Source organism: Amblyomma maculatum, chromosome 10 (assembly GCF_055883805.1).
Source record: "Amblyomma maculatum isolate TAMU_Amacu chromosome 10, ASM5588380v1, whole genome shotgun sequence".
NCBI lineage: Eukaryota > Metazoa > Arthropoda > Arachnida > Ixodida > Ixodidae > Amblyomma > Amblyomma maculatum.
In genome coordinates, this window is record NC_139353.1 from 71985822 (window position 1) to 72004863 (window position 19042).

The 19042-nt window shown below is 48.2% G+C and overlaps 1 pseudogene; it reads right to left on the bottom strand.

Annotated features, from left to right (window-relative positions):
* Positions 1 to 10947: 10947 nt before the first annotated feature.
* LOC146176770 (uncharacterized) lies at positions 10948 to 16710 on the bottom strand (annotated as a pseudogene).
* Between the last annotated feature and the right edge of the window lie 2332 nt (positions 16711 to 19042).

Below are 19042 nucleotides of genomic sequence, written 5' to 3' on the forward strand. Positions count from 1 at the left end.
GATGGCAAGTCTTCTCCAAGTAGCGCATTCACCTGGTCCCGTGGCAACGGGACATCCAATAGTTTATCGATTTCTGCATCGGTTAATTTCTTCTTTGAAGCCGGAATCCTCCTAATGAGAACAAAGTAAAGCTGCGTTAAAAACTATATCGAACATGCACTCAAATCTGAGCAGCAGCAGTAAACCCTTACGAAAAGCCTCTGCGTTAAAAACTATATCGAACATGCACTCAAATCTGAGCAGCAGCAGTAAACCCTTACGAAAAGCCTCACATGGGCATGTCGTTTTCCCGCCATGCATGGTGTCCACCACAGTGGACATTTGAAAGAAGTTGTTCGGAAAACCCACCTATGTTTTACTCAGTCGTAATATCAATGGTGCATACCTAACAGTATCTCTTTTCTTGTTTCCGCATAATTATACATAGCAAATTGGGGAAATGTGCGAATGGTAAGCCAGAAAGGGAAGACAGACGTCACTTACCCGCTCGAGCAGGGGGCAGCCATCTTCGTAGCAAAATTTCGAGGCAGCCGCAGTATGGTGGCGCCATCTAGCGCATCGAAAACGTACCTTTTTTGTCCACTGTAGTGACCAGCATGCACAGGAGCACCTGGCATGCACTGAACTTGCTCTAAAAATCGCAGAATTTTGTCCACTACAGTGGCCAGCATGCAACAAAGGGTTAACTGTTTATTCTCCGAGTGACTCGATGATAGCGTAGCGGCGGCGGGGAGCCGGTGAGGGCGCGACGCCGTTGCGGGGGTGAGAAATAGCAAAGGAAAGCCGCGCGGGCGTGCACGGTGCGGTCGCCAGGGTTGCACATGGCCAGGGTCATGGGATAGCTCAGTCATACACAGCTCAAGTTGCGGCGCCGAACTCTGAGCAGGAACCACACTGCTACAATACAATTGAACCGTAACCACTGAGCCACCACTATAGAGATATGCAGAGTGATCTTTGAAAAGTCATCTGCTTACTTGAGGTTCGTTTTGGTAATATGCTCTCTGAGCCACAAGCATGTGTGGGTTTTATTAAACATTATTTACGTTGTGTCTAAAGCGTCAAACAAGAATACTTTGGGTGCCTTCATATGGAGGAATGCACATTGATGACGCTGAGCCTCGTGAACGCAAACAGCATATGCATATTTTCTTTTCTGAGGGCTTAGTCTGTGGCTCTGTAGGCTGCGGCTAAAATGTCTGCATATGAAAACTCCCAGAACAAGAGAATTAAAATAACAGTAAACTGAATAAGAATAAATAAAAATGTCCCATTCTGTGACCACACAAACGTTGCTGATGGTAAAGCTGGCCCATAAGGCTGGCTAGTCCTTTCGGAACAAAGGCCGCCATATTTGGAGCCAGCAAGCGACACTAAGCAGCTGCGCGGGCTGCATGTGCAGCCTGCAGACCTCCTGTTTGAGAGCTATCACTTACAGAATGCGTAACTGCGACTGCTCTATTTGAAAGGCACAGACTTTTCTCTTTACAAACAGTGCTCTTTACTAACAACCAAGGAGACCAGACAAAATATGAATGTACCATACCGTGTTGGGAGTGTCACACACTTCGGAATGACTTGTTGGTGTTCTCAATTTTAAGGTGACTTGCCTGGCACTTTCGCTTCTTCCTTTCTTTTTCAGTTAGGCCACACAAATGTTGCTGATGGTAAAGCTGGCCCGTAAGACGGGCTAGTCCTTTCGGAACAAAGGCTGTCATTTTTGGATCCGGCAGACGACGCTAAGCAGCTGCGCGGGCTGCATGTGCAGCCTGCAGACCTCGTGTTTGAGAGCTATCACTTAAGAAATGCGTAACTGTGACTGCTCTATTTGAAAGGCACAGACGTTTCTCTGTACAAACACTGCTCTTTACTGACTACCAAGGAGACGAGACAAATTACGAATGTATTATACCTTGTTGGGAGTGGCACACACTTCGGAATGACTTGAGGGTGTTCTCCATTTTAAGGCAACTTGCCTGGCGCTTCCGCTTCTTCCTTTCTTTTTCAGTTAGGCCACACAAACGTTACTGATGGTAAAGCTGGTTCGTAAGGCTGACTAGTCCTTTTGGAGCAAAGGCTGTCATTTGGATCCGGCAGACACTAAGCAGCGCGCGGGCTGCATGTGCAGCCTGCAAACCCCGTGTTTGAGAGCTATCACTTACAGAATGCGTAACTGTGACTGCTCTATTTGAAAGGCACAGACTTTTCTCTGTACAAACACTGCTCTTTACTGACTACCAAGGAGACGAGACAAATCACAAATGTACCATACCTTCTTGGGAGTGTCACACACTTCGGAATGACTTGTGGGTGTTCTCCATTTTAAGGTGACTTGCCTGGCGCTTCCGTTTCTTCCTTTCTTTTTCAGTTAGGCACTGTGGGTCCTTGGAAGAAGACAAATCACTCACGGAGTGTGCACTTTAATAGATGATGCCTCACTTGATCAGCTCCAGCATTCTGCTACCACCCTTATAGGCATTGACCAACCTATCTATCTTTCTCTTGATTTTGCTTTGTAGCAGTGCTGGTTATATCTAAAGTAGCTAGGTAGCAATGACCCTACAGTGCAAAACCGTTATTGAGCAAGCAGCTTTGTGCATTTTAAGGAGGCCGCCAGTAATCATACTATCGTAACTCATTAGCTGGTCACAGTGTATGTATTACTGCACACATAATGGGCTCATCTTGCAGGACACTATAATCAGTTACCGCATACTGACAGTGCATGCACATGCTGCTGCTTTAGGAAACGCACTGTCCAATTGGCTCACATCAAAAATAAAACTGCAAATAAATGCCCGGACTGTTTATCTACAGCTCTTCTAAACATAGCTAGTCGTGACAGGATGGCAGAAAATTCCTTGCCTTAGCTGATTTTGCCAAGGATCAGCCTTGGCACCGGGCCCCTTGAGGTCTTAAAAGAAGCCATCAGCTCTCTGAGACTTTCAGCATGACAACACACAAGAGGGACATGCAAAGTGCTCACACAGAAGCTTCCATTAAGTGTCTGGTAAATGAGAATATCTCATTTAACTGTAAGTGGATGGAAGCTTATATGATATCCAAAACAAACACAAGTGCATGATATATAGATTTCAGCAAACTGCTCAAACACATTGGACAGGTTTGTCGAGCTGTTTGGAATGGCAAAGTTATGAATTAAGGCACTAACATATTAGATCACAATGTGCAATCCCAGTAACTATAAGGGGTTAGGGATAAATAATATGAAGCTACAGGACGTTAGTTTGTGCCTTGCCTTAAAACTGCTTCCTTTCTGTAAGTCCGTTCCTTTTCCCGGACGTGTCCTTTCAGCTGGCCTGTCTGGTCCGCACTGTCGAGCTCGTTGCACACCACCACCACACACACAGCGCACGCCTCCCTCGCCACAGCATTCGAGGGAGAGAGGGAGAAGGAGGCTGCCATGTGATGTGGAGAGGAGAGGCAGCGCCTCACCCTCGCCGCCACGCCGAAGCCAGTAGGGGAAGGAGTGGTGATATGAGCCTTCCCACACACACCCCTCCTACCCTAATTAGGACGCCTCCCCCGCGGGCGATTATAGATCGGCCAGCAGGTCATCCATCTCTGAAAACTCCATGGCAGGCTTTGGGTCAGCAGGTCCATGCACGGGGTCCGCTTCGGCCGGAAACACGGGCCGTGTAGGCAGCAGCAGCTGCCATGGCCTCTGCCGCTTGCCCGTTGTCGCAGGCGGCGTCCACTGCTGGGCGCCCGTCGGTGTGGAGCTCTGAGGCCTTGTGGCGTCGTTTTGAGAGTAGCAGCCCTCCACACTGGCCGCAGTATCTGGCACCAGTGTCAGGTGCCATTCCCGAGTTCGGAAACGCCGCTTCGTGGCCCCACAAGGTGCGCCTGCGGAAGGGGTAAGGCACGGCGTGCAGGGGAAGCCTGGTTTCCACCTTTCGCTGCACTTTCTTTGGGGCGTCGCTATAGTAAGTCAGCGGTGGCGATCTCCCCTCCTGGGAAGTTCACGTAGCCACGCTGCAGTGGTCCCCAACAGCCCGGCGAGCGCCTTGGTGTGACGATGATCGCTGCCTCTGCTGGCGGCGTTCAAACCGGCGGGGTCCACCCGTTTGGCCCGCGCTGGTGTTCTGTGAGCGAGTGCCGCTGCGGGCTTGCCCTGGCTGGGCAGCCCGGGCTGGCGGCTGTGGCGGCCCCGGCCATCCCTGGATCACTGTGCCGGTGTCATAAATAAGGCCAGTCGGCGGGCTAGGTCCCTCTGAACGTGCTCAGCACAGGCTTCGCATACAGGAACACTGCCGGCTTGTCTATCGGCACGCGTCGGATAAACACGAGACCAGTCATGCCCTTGCGGTTGGCATTAGGCGACTTCGCCTACCTTCCGTTGGTCGCCAAAATGTGGGATTCTCTACGGGGCTGCGGCTCGCTCTCAGAGCAAACAACGCTCCGCTAGCTCAGACCACAGTGGTGGCCCCAAGAACAACACGAACACCGAGTACCAAAGGGTTAATTGGTTTAATGGCTTCCTCGGCCGCGCGCGCGATCATGCAATGCTGTTCACCTGATGCAAGTTGGTCTCTTTTCCCGGACGCGTCCGTGCAGCTGGCCCGTCCGGTCCGCACTGTCAAGCTCGTTGCGCACCACCACACACACACAGCGCACGCCTCCCTCGCCACAGCAGTTGGTTGGTTGGTTGGGAACTTTGGGATATTCACGGGGGGTGGGGGGGAACCGGACACGGGTTATGCCGGCCTAATGTCGCGGCGGCACTCTTGGTGTCCGGGGGATGGGGAAGTGGGATGTTAAGAGAGGTGGGGGGGGGGGGGGGGGAGAGATCGTCTTGTCGTCTTGGCCCGCACCAAGCAAACAGCCCGGTGAGCGTCGGCAGGTCGGTGCGCAGCCTCCGGTGCAGCAGCGCTTGCGGGTGGTCTAGGCGAAGCCTGGTACTGTGCCTCTGCGAGGCACAGGAAGGACTGCTGGTGACAGCAGGACACCACGGCGATTGGGGCAACCGCCGCAGCAGGAGGGGACCGCGATAGACTGCTGCCAAGGCAGCAGTGCGGCGGGTGGCGCTGTGGAGACTGTCCGTAGACAGCGCACCGAGGCCCGCGAGCAGGGAGCCCACGGGAAACTGTGTCGCTGGAGAATCCGGGCGGCAGCAGGGAGGACCGCTGATTTACCTCTGCCGTGGCAGAGGTGCGGCGGATGACGCTGGAGAAGCCGCTGGCAAGGCGGCGCGTCGAGGGCCGTGAGCACAAGGCCCACGGGAATGCTAGCAAAGCAGCGGGGGGGACCGCAGGAGCGGCAGGGGACGCGGGTGCGTCAGGGCCCGCGGACCGTGAAGTCCGCAGGAGACTGGCAGTGGCCAGCAGGGCTGCGCCCACGGAGGAGCTGCAGTTGGCCGCCGCAGTAGCCATGAGCCCAGTCCAATGCAGGGGCGCGCCGCAAACGTGGAGGCAACGAGGGGTGTGCCGCGGGGAAATCCAGGTCACCGGCACAGCACTGGGTCGACGCCTCGAGGGCGGAAGGGGCGCACTGTGAGGGTCCGGTGATCCTGGAGTCGGTTGCAGCACTGGGTCGCACCTCGCACGCAGCAGCTACGAGGTGCGCGAAGGAAGTCATGGGTCCGGGGCACCACGGCAGCAGGAAGGTTGGCAGAAGCCAGCGAGATGGGGATGATGGCCCAGGGAATATGTACTAGCTTGCTGGAGCAGGGAGGACTGAACCCCCAAAGGGGGCAAGCAGGACGCACGAATACGTGAGGGACGGTCAAGGCTGACGAGAGCGCGTCGAGAGCGGGAACGCACAGCAGTCTAGGGAGAGAGGGGAAGGGTGCTGCCATGTGATGTGGAGAGGAGAGGCAGCGCCTCACCCTCGCCACCGCGCCGTAGCCAGGAGGGGAAGGAGTGGTGACATGTGTCTTCCCACAATATTCTTCAGAAAACATTTCTGCCACGCAAAGCTGCATGATCCGACTTTCTTCAAAAGCTGAAATCGGTAGAAATGTAATTTCAATTTAAAGTCAAGTGGCTTGCAAAAATTTAATTTCAATTTAAAGTCAAGTGGCTTGCAAAAATTTAATTTTCTTTTACAATTATTGACCAGTTCCTGGTGTCTCTACTATCGCTTCTCATCAATAAATTTTTGTTAGACGAACTCATTCTGCACCACCTGAGCACTTTTGCAAATCGAATGCAGAAATGAGGGAGGCGCGTGATAAACTGAGCAAAACAAATGCGATAGCACGATGCTTTAACTAGCACAGAAAGAGCCAAATCTAGAGTTAGACCTCAGGACCACTGGCATTCTATGCTACAGCTGTGGTAAAGTGAAGACACAATGCACCAGAGCGCTGCGAATTAAAAGGATAACTTGACGCCTCGTCGTCGAGTGCATTTACTGGATAGTTTTCGAATTCTCCATCTTTGTCAGTCCAATAGGCTTGAAGAGCTTTCTCCTTCTTGAAGTCTTTACTGCACTCTGGTTTAACATTTTTGATGAGCGACACAGGTAAGATAGCCCGCTTTTTGTCTTCGACATACTGTACGTAAGCAAACATGGTGCTCTTGTGAATTGTCCAGTGAATGGTCTACAGGAACGAGACCATGCGAACAAAGCATGTGCAAGAAACGCAGCTGTGCGACGGCACTAGCGGTTAGCCGCTGAGTGGTGGTACTTCGTGCCATGGCGTTTTGCCCTGCATATAAAGAGCCAGGACGGTGAGACTTGTGTAAAAAAGCACTGCTTGAGCACATACAGAAGTGGAGGAAGGCTTAAAAGTCAACATACTCCCCGCTGCCTCTGACTGCATACCGAGACGACACAAACACTTGAAGTGGCAACGGATCTACCACGGTTAGTAAGCGATGCGCGCTGTGATCAGGGAAGAAGTGGAGGCCGACATGACACGAAGGCAGAAGTAAAATACAGCAGATAACACAGTGCGAACATGCCTACCGTCAACTCCAACAAACAGTGACGCACATGCACGTGCGAAATGCGTAGCAGTGGCTTGTGAGAAGGCGTAGTATATAAATATATATACACAAACATGCGCCAATAATTAACTGACATTTTTTGGATAATATGAAAAGTGAGCCTGTTTTTGAATGCTTTTTGAAAGCCAAAATAGAGCTTTAGTTTTCTTAAAATTTCAACCAATGTGAGGCATCGGCGGCCGACAGGCGGGAAGTTTGAAATTGTGCCAGTCGGAGCTTGGGAATGGGAGTGTTTTGCACAAACTGCGCGCGAGAATTGTTTGGTAGCTTTTTGAGAAGTGCATCCAAATTACGCATGACTTCAAATTTTACAATCTCAACCTTTACAGGTACTTTACAAGTAGAGTATCCGCAAAAATGCGCCACGATAGTTAAAAATAGCTATCGGAAGTGATGCCTTAAAAATGGCAGAAGAGAGACTTACTGGAAAGAACCAAGGAACGAGACTGGAAAGAACCAAGGAACCAGAACGCCTTGCATTAGGTGGAACGATTGTAGCAAGAGACCTGAAAAAGGACACCTTGCTGGAGACCTTCAGCTGCCCCAACCTAGCGGTTGGGGACCCCTCTTTAGAAGAGGACTCGGAAGTGGAGGAGGAAGAAGATGAGGACAAGTTGGAACTGGAAATCTGAGAGCATTCACAGTCAACCACATCACAGTACGATGAAGAGGGTGGTGAGGCAGGGGGGCCTCACTGGTCTCAGCAAAACACTCGCAGCCCTGACACTTGCACAACAAACAGAGAGCTAACTCATGGCTTACTCATGTGTACTCGAATTCAGTTAGCTACATTTATTATAGAGTGCTTAAAGTTGTTCAAGTAGCCATATGTCTGAATGACTGCATTGGCAACATCTGTCATATTCAGTGGAATTCCTTAATTCTGCGTATAATCCTCTCAATGTGCACACGGGCACTCTCTATCTTTCTCATCATCAGGACATCACTAGCGCTCATTTGGCCTGTTGATGGCCTGTTGAAAGAAGGCATGTGAACCTTTATAGCATATGCCAGGAGGTCGGCAATCTAGAAGCCCTTATCAACCATAATGGCATCTCCTGGTACAAGGAAGGCCACAAGATCACTCTGTAGGACCATTTCTCTATCTGACACCAATACCCCTCCATACTTTGGATATAAAACAGATGTACCCATCAGGTGTAGCGCCAACTAAAAACTTCAACGTATTGCCATGCTTTTATGGCAAAAATGTTTATTTTTCTGCCTCCATATTGGATGGTGTTTGCAACCTGATCTCGGTACCATCTACTACAACACGTGTGTCCGCGATCTCCTTGAAGTGTTTCGGCAGGTTACACGAGGGGGGGGGGGGGGGGTTGATGCAAAACGCATTATTTGCTTCAGTGCTCGCTGAAGGAAAAAATCCACTTTGAGAAAGTCTTGCTAAAGTAAGATGCTGTGACACCAAAGTTTTGTGCCACCTCTTTCACAGGCATGCTTGTCCACTGCCGCATAAAGGTCATCAGGAAATCCTCTGCCCTTTTAAGGACATGTATAGGTCCTTTTACACTATATGGTGTGGCAGAATTAAATACCCTGCGCAGGCATTAGAAAATGATGTTGCTGTTTGGTGCGTCAAAAAGAGAACTCGTGTTGCGGTACATTTCGATAAGTCCAATGTCGTTTGTGGGCACATTTCGTCGTTGAGCATTTGAATGGCATGTTGCAGATGTTTGTTGTCTAGTCTGATGAAACGTATTTCAGGATCGGACAGCCATTTATGTGTGTGAACAATTTTGCTTGGCAGTTATATGGGGTTCTGCCTTATCCACTTGTAAATGGGTTCTTCCCTTATTCTTTTTGCACGTCTTTTGCCACTCTCACCGGTGTGTATTCCGGTCAGCGTTTTGATCGCCTTTGTGCACTTTTCTGGGTGTCGTTGCATATACCTGAACCCGAAAGCTGCAAGAACAATACTTACAGAATTCCTGCAGGGACGTATCCCTCACTTTGTCGTTATCTCACACTTTGACTTCGGCAGTCATTACCCCTGTTCGCTCCTCCCACTTTAAAGTATTGTAGCTCTGTGTGTTGTGCATCGAGGTATAGGATGAGATGGTAGAAGTCCCTGGGGGTTATGTTTGGAGCCCAAACTGAAGCGCGGTTAGGTCTTATAGCGAGGCCAAGGAACATAGTGCATCGACAGGATCCATTTGACCAGCTGCAATCGTGGAGGACGTGGATGTGAGGAATGGTTGTGTATTGGTGATGTGGAGGGAGACAGCTGCAACTGCATACTGGGTGGGTAGAGTTCGAACCTTGAAATAAGTCGACGACAAACGTCCTCAGCTTCTCTGGCGGGAAACACATCGTGCACATTTTTTGGCGCTCTGGAATTCGGTGTAGCTCGACTGCCCACTCTGGAAAATCGGGCTGTACACTTTCTGCAGTTCGATCTCGTGATGTTCCTGATTGGGATAAGTTTGCGTCTGAAATGCCATCCAGACTCTGTCAGTTTCGCAAGTGCCTCCACGGCCTTATTAAGTTCATGGGAATGGTCCTGGATGCTTGAGCCAGCGTGGCTTGTAGGGTATCCCTGTGGATATATTCAGAATCACTAAAAAGTACTAGAATGTATACGAGTGGTACCTCATCACAGTCCGACCCGTGTCACTCCCTCCCTGGAATACAGAAGAACCGTGCTTACATTTTCATATCTCCTCAAAATATGCTCATTACCAAAACATATGTGCTACCCGCTTGTTACAAAGTGCAGCTCCAGAATGTTGTTCAACAGTAGACCGCACTTTATCAGACCCTTGCTACTCCGGTTCGAGGATAAATGCGAAGAGCTGGGAATACTAAATTCCCTCCCTGATATTGAATCAAGGTACAATCCACTACCACCATGGTACAGCCCCCCCCATTGTTTGTGATTTTACCTTGACTCAGTTTTGTAAACAGAAAACACCACATCTACATATTTTGCAAGAATTCTTAGCTCTTGAAGAAAAGTATTCAAACAGCACACAGTTTTATACAGATGGTTCCAAGACAAGGAAGTGCAGTAGTACTAGGAAAATGGGAAAAAAATAGTAAGACTACCTCAGTGTACGAGAATTTTTACCGCTGTGTGTTATGCACTTGTATGGCAGTAAGAAAAATAGCCAATGGGCACATCACAAACAGTATTATTTACACAGACTCTAAGTGTTTTAACAGCCCTTCATCACAAAAACGCAGTTGCTCCACTACTTGGAGACATCACTCATAATATATCAGCAGCCTTTGCTCAAGGACATAACATAACATTTTGTTGGCTCCCGAGTCAAGTCGGCATTGGAGGCAATGAGAGAGCAGACGTTTGTGCTGCTCAAGCCCATGACAAACAGATCAAGAACATAAATATTTCATACAGAGACTGCATGGCTCTATTGCGCTGTAAACTAAAGGAGAAATGGCAGTCGTTGGTGTAGCGAGATAAATAACAAACTGCAGTTGGTGAAGCCGAATTTGGGGGAATGGAAATCGTGTCATCATCAAGAACGTTTCATAGAAGTGATTTTATGCTGACTCTGCATTGGCCATGCACACTTGACGCATAATTTTTGTTAAGAAAAGAAAACAAACCATTGTGTCAAGAATGCGGAGAGGAGCTCACCATGTTTTATTTTCGTGCACAGCACTTGAAACACAAAGGAAAACGTATTTTACTACATTTTACAATGAGCACATTCCGTTCCATCCGGCGTTGATTTTAGGTTAAAATGGTCTTGTTGATCTGTCATGCGTTTTTAGCTTTCTAAAGGAAGCAAATGTGTTAAAAAAACTGTAGAATGAATGCATATACTCCACTAAACTCAAGATACAACCTTGTGCCTAGCGCATGATAGCCTGAACTGCTTATGTGCCACTAAACCCAATACAATACAAATCTTCTCTGTGCTGATTTTAGTTCTGTGGGCTTTGCTTTTCGGCCTTCATGAAAAGTCCCCTTCGAAATCATATATGATCAATGCAGGGATTTCTTAGATTTAGGCTTCTCGGTTGGCTGTTTCTTGTGGCCAGCTTTGGATACAGGAAGCTGCTTGGACTTGGATCCGGGCGGGCTGCCTGATTTGATGGCCATTCGGAACCCCCGGCACAACCGGGAGCTCAGGTTGGGTTGCCGCTTCCACAGATGAGGCAGCTCAGAGTACACTGGTGTTCTGCTTGTCTGTCAGGTGTGGCAGCAGGAACTGGTATCCTGCAGCGTCCATAGCACCTGGGGATGCAGTCGCGGGCAGGTGTCGGTCCGATGACCCACTGTGCCACAGCTTGTGGCACACCGGCACTGTTTTCTTATAGAGACGTATAGGGAGCTATCGTAGCTGTCTAGCACCGTCCATTGTACCTTGCTCCCAGTGAAGGTGATCACCGCAACCGGTGATCCCCCTAGCTTGCACACTGACAGTACATTTTGTTCGGCACTGAGTTTTCAGTTGACAGTTTCAGATGTCATTCATGACGCCCTGACATAACTCACTGGAGAGTTAGGGGTGTCCCCGGAATGGTAGCTGACGTCCCCTGACCGGCAGCATGATATCTCAGAGTAGCCTCTCTGCTGCGTCCACTGATTTCACCGCACAGACACTAGCACATTTTGTTTCCAGGGGGGCCACACTGCAAGTCCCGCATTTGCATCATTCGCAAGGATGCTCTGTATTGCAGAGCTGGCCTGTCCAGCACGGAAAGTTGCCTTGAGGTCGAGAGTCTCTCGTGGTTTTAGCACACGATCATGTCTTTTTCGATGTATGGCATATTCTGCAGCCGCCACCGAAGTTAGGTGTGCTTCGAGGCTGTGCACAGTGCATTCCCGCCCTGCGTATGCTCTGAGTGAGCCGCTGCACCCATACTGGCATTCCTCGTCCCCACCATGTCCTCCTGCACCAAACGCGGACCGTATCTTTGGAGATATTGTTCCTCACTTTGTAGAGACGATTTCAGTTTCGATGCCTGGGCGCAGCCATCTGTTTTATGGTGGCGCCCCGTATGAGCTAAACTGGGAAAGTCCGCTCCGCCTCCTCTCGATGCCCTCTTGGGCTGTGCTGTGCGCATTGATGCTGTGATGCGGCTACGTAAAAGTGCTAGTTCGCGGTGCTCATGAAAGCTATCCAACACCTTGGTGCTATTTTGTGCTCTGTCTGAGCGTGCCAGCAAAACGCTGTTGAAAACAGCACTAGCAGCTGGGGAGACTGCGGACTGCGCTCCACTTGTTCAAGTAGCCACATGTCTATATGACTGCATTGGCCACATCTGTCATATTCAGTGGAATTCCCTAATTCTGCGTATGATCCTCTTAATGTGCACACGGGCAATCGCTATCTTTCTAGTCTTCAGAACATCACTCACGCTCATTCGCCTAGTCACGGCCTGTTGAACAAAGGCATGTGAATCTATATCATGTGGAAGGAGGTCAGCAATCGTGAAGCCCTTATCAACCATAATGGCATCTCCTGGTACAAGGAAAGTGACAAGATCACTCTGTAGGACCATTTCTTTATCTGACACCAATCCGCCTTGAATCTTTGAATATAAAACAGATGTACCCTTCAGGTGTAGCGCCAACTAAAAACATCGTGTTGCCATACTTTTATGGCAAAAATGTTTATTTTTCTGCCTCCATACTTAATGGTGTTTGCAACCTGATCTCGGTACCATCTACAGCAACACGTGTGCCCGCGATCTCCTTGAAGTGTTTTGGCAGGCTACACGGGGGGGGGGGCACCTCCTGTAGTGATGGAAAATGCATTATTTGCTTCAGTGCTCGTTGAAGAAAAAGAATCCACTTTGAGAAAGTCTTCCTAAAGTAAGGCGCTGTGGCAACAGTTTCGTGCCACCTCTTTCACAGGCATCATTGTCCTCAGCCATACAAAGGCCATCAGGAAATTCTCTGCCCACATGTAAAGGTCTTTTTACACTATGCGACATGGCAGACTTAAATACCGTGCACAGGCATTCAAACACAGAGTATGATGGCAGCCCAGTGTACTACTGGCATTCCCTTACCTGCCTAGTGAGATTGAGAGAAATAAGCCGCTCCTGTATATCTTCATGGTGCTGCTTCCAATTAGCAGCTGCTGTCTGCCTCATGGAGTGCAGTTCTAGTTGAGAGGAGATCAGCTTTTGCTTCATCCAGTTCTGCTGTCATGGCAGCATGCTCATGTGACTGGGCATGCCAAGGAAAGCCACTGAAGCCTCTGAAAGAAAAACGTATTTTACAACAGTTCATTTGTCACACAATTTTTTTTTGTTAACTATAACATGTTTCTCTTTCAAACACTGTTTCATTGGTCTGGTCCAAGGAAATATATTTTTGTAGCACATATCACTTTCATTCATCCCCTCTGAAACCAAATTTTATGAGCATCTTGTTTTACATATGTGAAAGCATGTTAGCTTTTTCCAAATATTTGATACCAACCAGCATTGTAATGCAACAGTTGTGGTTTGTGTGCGGAAGCTAAGATATGCAAGACGCCTCCCTTAAGAGTTCTCCCCATGGTGGGTGGCAGTGGTTTCACCACACCATTTCTTAGGCCGACCACTCCAACCATCTGCCCACCACTGCTCGCCTCTCGCTCTTCTTGTACTCTGGGAAACTTTGTGACTTATGTGACCAGTCACGCTGTTTCAGGCACTGCAGTGTACACAATAGGGCAACTGCTGCACCAATTGCGCCAAACTGCGCGAAATCGGAAATCCTGCCACATGCTGCTACAAAATCACATTGCCATTTGGTGCATCAAAAAGAGGACCAGTGTTGCGCTACATTTCGATAAATCCAATGTCGTCTGCTTGCACATTTCGTGTTTGAGCACTTGAATGACGTGTTGCAGGTGTTTGTTGTCTAGTCTGATGAAGCACATTTCGGGATCGGACAGCCATTTGCGTGTGTGAACGCTGCTGCTTACTGGTTATACAGGGTTCTGCCTGAGCCACTCATAAATGGGTTCTTCCCCGTTTCTTTCTGTCTGTCTTTTGCCACTCTCACTGGTGTGTAGTCGGTCAGCGTTTTGATCGCTTGTGCACTTCTGTGGGTGTCGTTGCATGGACTTCAACCCGAAAGCTGTGCGAACAATACTTGCAGAATTCCTGCAAGGACATATTTCTCACTTTGTCGTCCCACACTTTGACTTCTGCTGCCATTACCCTTGTCAGCTCCTCCCAGTTTAAAATATTGCAGCTCTCTTGGTTGCGCATTGAAATATAGGATGAGATGGTAGAAGTCTCTGGGGGTTATGTTTGAAACCCAAATTGACGTGCGGTTAGGTCTTCTAGCGAGGCCAAGGAACATAGTGCATCGACAGGATCCATTTGACCAATTGCACTCGTGGAGGACGTGGATGGGAGCAATATTTATATCAGTGACATGCAGGGAGACTGCTGCAACTTCATACAGGTTGGGTCGAGTTCTAACCTAGAAATAAGTTGGCAAATGTCCTCAGCTTCTCTGGCGGGAAACACATCGTGTACACAATTTTTTGGCGCTTCGGAATTTAGTGTAGCTCGACTGCCCGCTCTGGAAAATCGGGCTGTACACTTTCTGCAGTTCGATCTCCTGATGTTCCTGATTGGGATACGTTTGCGTCTGAAATGCCATCCAGACTCTGGCTTCATTAAGTTCATGGGAATTGTCCTGGATGCTTGAGCCAGCGTGGCTTGAGTGTTCCTGTTGCTATATTCAGAATCGCCAAAAAGTACTGAAACGTATACAAGTACTACCTCTTCACAGTCCGACCCGTGGCACTTTCCTCTGTGCTGACTTCAGTTCTTGGTGCCTTTGCTTTTCAGCCTTCATCTAAAAAACAAAGTTCCCCTTGAAAATCATATACGGCCAAAGTGCTTGATCTTGTCGGTCTCTGACATCTGTGCATTCATGCGCTTGCACAAGCAGACGATCCCCTCGATGTAACTCGTAAAATTCTCGCCATCCTGCTGAGACCGTGCATGCAAGCACTGTTCAGAGCGGAGTTTCCTCACAGCAGGACGGCCAAAAACTTCAGAGAAGCTGGCTTTGAACACGGACTATGATGTAATTTCCTTCATGGTTCCGAAAACATATATTTGCTACGCCAGTGAGATATAAAATCACGTTGCTGAGCTCAGTTTCCGCGTTCCATTTGTTGTAAGCACTCACCCGCTCATAGGATGTGAGCCAGTCCTCGATGTCGTGGTCGTCAGTGCCGCTAAAGATAGCGGGGTCTCGCTGGCGAAGGGAGCCGGGACAGATGATGGGCGAGCCAACTTGTACGTCTTGGTGGTTGGCTTCTTCAGGCATCACAGGAGTTGGTAACGTGCGACTGTGGAGTTCCAGGGCGAGAGGATAGATCCCACACCGCACCTCCACCAAATGTAAGATAGGGGTTTATTGAGGTACTCAGACTGGGCAGATTGGCGACAGCAAACACAGTGAGGCCCAACATGCGCAGCCATCACGATGCCACTGACTGGAACGCTCCCCCGTGCACTTCTTCCTCTTCACAGTAGCTTTTCATATGCAGAGCTCATTTCCTCCTTAATCTTTTCAATTGCAAGTATTTCAACTTAGTCTTATGCCCTAATTTATATTGCGTGGTGGCTATAAATTTGGTGCTGGCTATGCCAGATAAACAAGTGCGGCTATGTCGGATAATCAAACGTTATTTTTCGATTCATGAATATTAATCGTGCTTTACATCCCATGCACATGGCATGCAGAGGTATGTATGAAATTAAACAAGCAAGAGAATCACCATCAGCCGCCATCTGTGGGGCTCAGGCTGCGTTGCCTTTAGCAGAGCAGCAACGGCCAAAGTGCAGTCAGAACTTGATCCGTCGTTGTAGCAGCCACTATCGCTGTCAAATGGGTTAAAACCTACCGTCTCCTTGTGAGATGCTGCAATACTACTAAATAGCTTAATATTTCCAATGCCCACAAATGTTTATTTCCGAGCGCAAGAATTCCCTGTTTCGGTGTCCACTCCCGCCCTGACAACAGCAGTCTGTTCTTCAGCATGCCTGCAATCTTCATCCGATATCTTTTGGGTATGCGTCTAGGCAAACCTGACCTTTGTATTTTTTTTCTTCATTGGCAATTTTGAAGTTCGACAGAACAAGCAATACTATCCTACCCTATTTACCGGTGCCATTTGGCTGGTTTTTTGTTTGTTTCTGTGTGGCAGAGACTGTGTGCCATGGTGACAGCGTGAAAACTGTGTATGCTCGTGAGCGAGTGCGTCAACGTACGGTTTCATGTATAATTTTTAATATGTGACTTTTACTATACATTTTTTTTTATTTAGTTATTCTGCTATCAAACCGCCGATTCCCAATGACGTCGAGATTAACAATACGAGGCCAGTGTCGCAAGAAACACATATGAATACCATAGCCCTGCTCGGTTAGTTCACTTCAATTTTTTTTCCCTGTACCACTTCTCTCTATCTCTTTCATTTCCGCTGCACCAGTTCAGGTGCTTGAGATATAAGATAGCAGATACAGAGACTTGCAAAATCTTCATTTTTTTGATATTTGATAATAAATCACCACATACCACTACTACTCTTGATGCAGGACCTAATTGTTTTTTACGCTTGGTTTTCGCATCGTGTCTTCAAATGCGCTAGCCATATTCCATAAAGAAGTCTTATCCGTGTAGTGGGAAATGCTTCGCAGCAAGCGTACGGCGTACGAAAGTTTTCTTTTACCAAGCAAAAGAGAAGCGGGGCTCACCTGTGGCGAAAACCTCCTTCATGTCTGCAGCTTTTCCCTTCAGCCATTTTTCTTTTAAATTGTCCCAGCACGTCCGCAGCTAAGCGGGCCAGAATGTCACTGCGGCAGTTGTACTGTTCTATCAAAACTTTCCATGTCTTCTTCTCGAGGGAGGCGCCATCACTTTTCTTGCATTAAATAACCGACATCTGCAAGTTCACGAGGTCAATCAATATACCTTGTTCTGTTTCTGTAAATGTTGTTCTTTTCTTCTGTGTTCCATATTAAAATAAATATACAGTTTAACAGGGTATATAGACATACAGGATTCAGTATGATACTGAAAAAGAAAAGCAGAAACAGGACAAAGAAAAGCAAACGCGTGCGCACACAGAACACGTCTTACGAGGCACACGAAAACAACAAAAACTAAAGTCGAGTCGACCCTGCCGGGGTAGCGCACATCTTACGGCGCTTGACTACTTCTCCCAAGGATGCGGGATCGAATCCTGGCCACGGCGGCCGCTTTTCGGGGGGGGGGGGGGGGGGGGTGAATAGCAAGGCACCGTGTGCTATGCAATATCAGTGCACGTTAAAGAACCCCGGGTATTAGAAATTTCCGGAGTCCTCCACTACGGCGTCTCTCATAGCCAGAGTTGCTTTGGGACGTTAAACCTTACAAACACACACGCAAAAAAAAATCAAGTCTACGCAATGAAGGGGCGGCTGCCTACCATTGTGGCTAGACTGAAAAAAATAAGTCAAAAATAGAGCTAAATATGTTATTTTTGTTTCAAAGATGTTTATGACAGCTCTAGTGTGTAACTAATATTTTGAGGATAAAAACAAATCACGTGCACATATGTTGATGGAAACATTTTCTCATTAGCCTCGTTACCATATCGCTTACTTCCATGCCAAGGGGTCCATTCTGGAAGGCTGCCCCAAGGCAAGTTTTTGAAATGCCGCTTGGCTTTTCTGCTACCTTCCCCTTTCCATTACCTTTGTGAAGGTCGCCTTTCGAGTTGTGTTAAGGTTAAGGTTAGTTCAATTCATGATTGTGGGAGTTAGTCATCATCTTTGAACGTTTTATCTCCCAGGTGTTGTTTTCCTTAAGTAAGGATGCCACTGAGTCTTATTTTCCGCTCTTGGTGCCAAATATGTGCTAGTTTGGCACCTTGTCTGGGCACTAATCTGCGCAGTGCTTCGTGTGGCATCACCACATGTTTCTGGTAAAGCTGCCTCTCAGCCTCTGCTCTTCAGCAAACTTTTAGATTTTGAACGGCAATGCACTGCTGAAAGCCGCATCATGGAACAGCATTTTTATATAAGGGCTCGTATTTTGTTTCATCGTGTGACTCAGCTAAGCCGGTTCCTGGACAGTTAGATTCTTTAAAGTTAGGGCATTTTATTGTTGTTTGCCATTGAAATGTAGAGCCATGCACTCTGGCAAGCCTGTTATCATTCTGCGCCTTATGCTATTTCGCTGATCATTTGAAAGTCGCAGTCTTGGGACAGCTTGCACATTGCACATTTCTTGCAGCTCCCATGCCTGATACATGGGAGTCTCCTTAAGTTCGCCTCAGGCTTGCTTCAAGTTTGTGCTGGTTAGTGTCTCCAGGTATTAGATGCCAACCCTGTTGGCAAATGCTAACTTTCAATGCTGGATTGAATTATGCTAAGGGATTCGTCAATTAAAAGATAACCAGTGCTTAGGAGGGCATTGACTGTTTTGTGCTGTGGTTAGTTCGCAAATAGTCTGTCAATACAAAGCACCAATGCATTGTCACACTGTCAGTACTGACTAGGCCCCGTGCTGCTAAAGAAAAAGTATTGAATGCCACTATGAGCTAATAAGAGCCCTATACCCAGCTTCACCTGGAAAGCTTCGAATTGGCAATTGTAGTAGATGTCATTAGAAATGTGACCATTATTCAGGACACAGCCACGTGAAAGAATAAAGCTCTGCGCCATGGCGCCAGCGCACAATAAGGAGCCTTTGTTTCAGAGGCTGCTGCCATAATATGACTGCATCCAAGAACCTAAATATGAAAAAGTGTATTTCATGAATTCTTTCTGAGGCTGCTGCCATAATACAGTAAAAGCACGTTAATTGAAAGTCGAAGGGGCCGAGAAAATTGTTCGAATTAAGCGGAGTTCGAATTAACAGTCGGGCACTGGAATGAGTGCCATCGTGGCCCACCGTGCTGGCCGAGCCCACATGTTGACTCATTACCATGAGTAAAGAGGGCTAGGAGCCTGCACGTTTACGGAGGGCGATTCCGATAATTTTTGCAATCGAGCCGCAACGGCGAATGAACGGGACTAATCGGTCAGTCATGCGCCGCAAACAAGAACGGGAATGCATTCGTGTG